Here is a 6,292-nt window from a genome sequence, read left to right on the forward strand (position 1 = left end):
TAAATTTGCGGTGTTCATATCATCATGGTTTGCGTCCTAGCCACTTAAATCTAGGTGGTGCCCCCTGTTCGCTTTACCATGTGACAAGCTCGAGGCGCGCCATTTGGCCCCGGTGTTTTAGAGGCCGTCGGGGTTCGGGGTTTGCTTTGATCCCGTCATTTGGTGCCCCCACGAAGGACGAGCTTTCTAAGACCCTTCGGTTTACAATGCTGAAAGTGACGCCCACTATCAATTATGGATGAATCGCTGAAGGAATTTTCTAACTAGAGGACGGAAGAAGAGGAGACGAAGGAGGCACTAGCCGCCTTCATTGAAGTGCTATTGCCAGGCTGCAGTGCCGTCAGTATTCAAGAGGTAAATTCTCCATCTCGTGTTGCTCATTCTAACCATAGATTGAGAGCATCAGGTGGGAGGCCGGTGAAGTGCCATCACTGTTGTCAACCAAGACACACTGTCAATGAGTGCCAGCAACAAAGGCAGCAGAAGGGCTGAAATCGTCTACATCGACATTCATCGTGAAGAAGTCATTGACATCAAGGAAGGGAAGAAAACGGTGAGGCCTCTTTTCCCTAAAGAAACTGCAGTCAAAGTTATAACTCCAAAGTGGCCTAAAGGGGCTGTGCGAGCCAACCGTAAGGAGAAGTTAAGCTAGTCTGGAAACACATGACCCCGAAGGGAGAAGCATCTGGCCAAGCAAGTGCTTCAAGCTCAGAAAGCCGGGTTGTACCTAGCTTGCCAAAGAGGAAGTCATCCGAAGCTAAGCGGCGGAAGGTCGCCTACCGATTTGCACGACGCATGTGAGTGCTACCAATCCACTTCGACAATCATGAAGAAGAAGTGGTAAGAAGATTCCCATGTCCTAGGGAAGAGTGGTTCGGTTACTGCTCTCACTGTTTTGGAAAGTGAGTGGGGAATCTTCCTCCTCTCCCTATACAACTTATCATGAAGAAGCTCTCTACCACGGGTGAAACCCAGTGGGCTCGGGACGAGTTGCAACTGAATGGAGTAGAATTCATGCAACACGATGACTGCAGAAATTACCTTCAATTGCTATTAGCCAAGAGGCTGGGAGTGGTCAGACGCGTCACCATCACCCCGTACGTGCTGAGCAACGAAGGAAAGGTAGAGCCCATGAAAGGCGACGACCTCTTGTGGATGTGCGGACTCATCAACAATGGCACGGTAAGAGTAAAAGTAAGTATTCCACCCTCTGTGCATGATGGAAAACAGGCCGGAGGCATTCCCGTTTAGATAGGAAAGTCTTCTACCAACAACAGAAGATCGTATACCTATTCGGTGCGGCGGTACTAGGAGAAATTCAATTCCCCAAACCCTATCAGTCTCCCCATATTGGATTACCATAATTTCTTAATTTAATGTTTCTATCTTTATCCTATTTTAACCTATCTACCCACCCCTGTAAAAAGCCTCTATGAGCCACTACTATTATTAATGTTAAAAAAAAAAAGGGTTTGTAATTTTCTGAGTCACTACCATGGCAAATGTTTCTTTTCCCACGTTCAGTGGAAAGAAGGGAGAGGATCTCACCACCGACTTTTTGGATGATTTCAACATTGCTTGTGTCATCTCCAACAAAGATGACGACGCTTCACGACTTAGAATTTTTCCTCTACTGATGAAAGTAGAGGCCAAGTCTTGGTATAATGCATTGCCTCAGGCTACCAAGAATGCATGGATGTGTTAAGGGCTGCTTTTGTAAAGAGGTTTGGTGGAGGCACAACCTCGGAAAAGCTATGGCAGCTATTGATAGAATTAAAGCAGGGAGGTCTGCTGGAGTATGCCACCTATGAGTCCAAATTTGTGTACTTATGGGAGAGATGGGTTGCCTCACTGGAGGAAGGCAAAGGAGCGCCTAATTTCCTAAAGAAGGACTGTTTCATTGTTGGTCTATGGTCACCGCTTAGAGAGAAGGTGAAGGGAAGGTTTCCTGCAACATATGAGTTGGCAGTCAAAGTAGCCCGCCTTAAAGAAAAGAAGCTATGCATGCAAGCAAGAGTAAACGAGTCAGAGGAAACAAGCTCGGCTCGACCAACCCCAGTGACTGCAACAGCCAATCATAGAGCCCAACTGCAAGAGTCATCAAAAGAGTAGCAAGACTTGCTCAGTCGCATCACCAGTACCCAACTAGAGAGTTTATCTGTGCATTTGGTGCAGTAAGGGCATGCACCTGGCAGGAATCCATAACAAGGAAGAGGATAACAAAGGCAGAACCAAGAGTACCATTGTTACAACTGCGGGGAAGACGGCCATGGAATGTACTAGTGCCCACACCCAAGGAGGCAGAATTTCAATAGAGGGGGGAGACAAAACCAGATCTCTGCGCCAAGAGCAAGACCACCACCACCTAGGCAACCAGGACCAATCCCACCGGTCCAAATCCTTCGACCACCTGAACAATAGCAGCCACCACCCCAACCTCTCATTCCACCACTAGCCCCACCACCTGCTGTGAACCAAGCGGTGAGTGTTATTAGCTTGGAGGCTAAAGGGAAGGCAAAGGTAGAAGAATCAGTTCAAGAGAAGCACAAAGGGAAAGCGAAGGTAGAAGAAGTGGATGCTATGGGAGTGAAGCGTGCCAGGCACGAAGAAGCATCTCAAAGAGAAGAGAAGATGAAAGGGAAGGCCGCGTCTAGCAAGCAATTAGCTAAACCGCGACGGAAGATAGACATCGTGGACTTCTCACTATGTGAGTATGCAAAACCCTATGACTTAGTTCAGGATGTGTTAATGCAGGGCCCGAAGATAACTTGGCCCCAGTTACTCCACCTTGCACCAAGGATGAGGAGGCAATGGACAAAAATGGTAAGTACCAGGAAATCAAGGCCCAGGATAGCTGGGGCTATCTCTGGAAGGGATCTCGACGACATCCTACCAACCATGGATGCTCACATCAAGGGGCAACGAATCTCAAATGTCTACATAGATGGTGGTGCACAAATATGCATCATGAGTCAAAAGATGATGCACCATCTAGGTTTAGAGGTAAGTAGGCTGGCACCCTGCCGAGCCAAGATGGCAAACAATGTAAGAGTGAAATGCGTGGGCATTGTAAATGTGGTCAAAGTAAAAGCATTCAATATAGAAGTGGAGGTAGACATCTTCGTCATGCCACACAAAGGGGAGGGCTACCCCATCATTCTTGGGAGGCCTTGGCTTATGGCTATGGAAGCTAAACAAGATTGGAGCACCGGGATGATTCAGATGAAGGACGTTTAAGGGAAGTCCATATTCTATGACATGAGGACTAGAAAGCAGCACAACATGATCTTGGAGGCTTCAGAAGACGAGTCCACCAGCGACTATTCGTCTACCTCAGGAGAAGAGACGACCACCACCAACGGAAGTGACAGTAGCATCGAAGTGATAGGGGTCATTCTTAAAGACCCAAACAAATTGACACAATCTGAAACACCCTTGACAAACCAAGAGGGATCATTAGGTATGCAGTCCTTGGAGAATGCAGATAAGTTACAGAAAATTCTCTCAAATGAGTTAACCAATGAAGAAAGGAAGGAGTATGTCTCCATGCTAGGTAATTTCACTACTTTGTTCATTGATGGCTATGATAAGATCACATGAATTACAGTAGTGAAACACCACATAAAGCTCAAGGAAGGCAGTAAACCCGTAGTACAAAAGCTCAGAAGACTTGGAGTGATCCAACAAGAGGCACTGCTTAAAGAAGTGAGAAGTTTGCTACAAGCAGGTTTCATCTACCCTGTCAAAGACTCCGAATGGGTCTCCCCAGTAGTAGTCACACCAAAAAAAAAAATGGTAAGTGGAGAGTCTGTGTGGATTATAAACCTCTCAATGCAGCCACGAAGAGGGATCACTTTCCCCTCCCATTCCAGGATGAAATACTCAATGAAGTGGCAGGTCACGAGCGATACACAGTGTGCGATGGCTACTCAGGATACTTCCAGATTAGCATTGTGGAGGAAGATCAAAGAAGACAACTTTCATCACACCTTGGGGATGCTTTGCTTACAGGGTGATGCTATTCGGCCTCACTAACGCCCCGGCCATATTTCAACGCTATGTGACTTTTGTTTTCCAACCCTACTTTGGAACATCAATACGGGTTTTCATTGATGACTTTTGCATCTATAGTTCACGAGCCCTTCATTTAAGCAAAGTCTATGATGGCTTAACCAGGCTACAAACCTTGGGTGGCCAGCTCAACGTGGATAAGTGTCACATTGGTGAAAGCAAAGTCACTCTCCTTGGTCATGTAATTTCAGCAAAAGGGATCGAGGTTGACCCTAGCAAGGTCCAAGCCCTGGTATCTTTGTCGTCACCCACCACCGCTAAACAACTGGTTTCTTTCCTTCAGAAAGTAAGATACTTAAGCAGGTTCATTCACTTGCTATCTCAAGTGGTCCTTCCCCTACAACAACTCACCCAGAGGGATGTCTTCTCATGGAGTGAAGAGAATGAGCAGCAGTTTACTGAGGTAAAGAAAATCCTAGCTAAGATTCCCACTATTTCAACTCCTAAGTGGGACCAGCCATTTTATGTGAACCCTAGTGTGGGAAGTGATACACTCAAAGCCGTACTAATGCAAAAGGACCCCCAAACTTCTTTCATGCGTTATATTTACTTCTCTGGTCGTGTCATGACCCCGTAAGAAAAGGGATTTTCTGAAGTAGAACACATGGTTCTGGCACTAATGTTTGCTACCACAAAGTTCCGCTCCTATCTCCTGCCTATACCCTTTGTAATCCTGACAATGGAAGAAGTTTTCCCATATGTAATGCGACACATGGATGTCTCATCTAGGATCTCAAAGTGGTTGATTATATTACAAGAGTTTGACTACACCATGCAAGTAGAAAACTCCACCAGGGCTCGTTTAGCGGGAATTATCACTCATCGCCATTATGAGAAGAATCTAAAGGTCAACACGGAAGCAAAGGAAGAAACACCAATGGTAGAAAGTCCTAGGCTAGAAAGAGCTCACTCTCTTTTCTTTGACGGAGCATACAAGAGAACAATGGATCAGTCTCTGCAGAAGCAGGCATAGTCATTTTCAATGAACAGCAAGAAAGAATGTTCTCCATTGGGCAGTTATTACACTCCCACTCCAATAATGAAGCAGAATATGCAGCCCTAATTCTGGGGTTGGAACAATGTATTTCACAAGGAATTCAGTGCCTAAATGTGTTTGGCGATGCTTTGCTTTTGATAAGGCAGATAAATGGCATCTGGGTTTGTAAGAATCAAGTTTTACTTGGTCAACTACGCCAAGTTAAGGACCTTCTAAATAAGTTTGAAGCAATGAAACTATTTCATGTCCCTAGAACAGAAAACTAGGAGGTAGATGCTCTAGCCAAAGAGAGAATACAAGACGTTTCCGTAAGAGCAATCAAACTGAAGCTACCCCTCTTTCAAGGTAGTGATGCTATGCCTGATGTCATCAGTTTTTTAGATACGAGAGAATGTCCAGAAGGATACACCAAAGGCCAGAAACAGTGGCTGGTAAGGAAGGCTACTAGGTACCGCCTTGTAAAACAACCACTTGTATTGTAAGGGCAAGGATCAAATTCTCAGGCGGGTGCCAACCTCCAATGAAATCACAGAGGTAATTTCAAGTTGCCATGATGGCATCTGTGGCGGTCATTTTGTTATAGATATCACCAGTAGGAAGATTCTACAAGCGGGATACTCTTGGCCTAGCTTGAACAGGGATGTACACCATTGGTGTAAAACATGTAAAGCATGTCAAGTGGCCAGTGATCGCACCTTAACCTACGAGCCACAAACTCCTATCATATCATATGGTCCATTTGAGAAATGGGGAATAGATGCAATCGGTCCTTTACCAAGGGCCCAATCAGGTAAACTGTACATCATAGTGGGTAAACTCGATGGGTAGAAGCAACAACCACCACCCGCATTACTGTCCAAGAGGTGGCAAAGTTCATTTTTGAGCATATCTGTTGTCGTTTTGGCACTCCTCTTGAGATAATATCAGATGGAAGACCAGGATTCAGAGGTGATTTGGTGGGAGAACTAATGAAGAAGTTAGGCATCACACGCCGACATTCCACACCATACTATCCACAATGCAATTGTCTGGTAGAGAAGGTAAACGGAATGATTTGCAAAATCATCAAAAAGTAGGTCATTAGGAAAAATTTGGACTCACAAAGGGGCCCTTTAAGGAGTTTGACTTTACCTCTCTCTACCAAAACGGGCGCATGGATAAATTCTTGCAAACAAACTCCAAAGTTGGTGGAGGTTTGACAGTTAGAATGTCCTCTTCAAGCTC

Source organism: Adiantum capillus-veneris, chromosome 1 (assembly GCF_014529385.1).
Source record: "Adiantum capillus-veneris isolate H3 chromosome 1, ASM1452938v2, whole genome shotgun sequence".
Taxonomy (NCBI): domain Eukaryota; kingdom Viridiplantae; phylum Streptophyta; class Polypodiopsida; order Polypodiales; family Pteridaceae; genus Adiantum; species Adiantum capillus-veneris.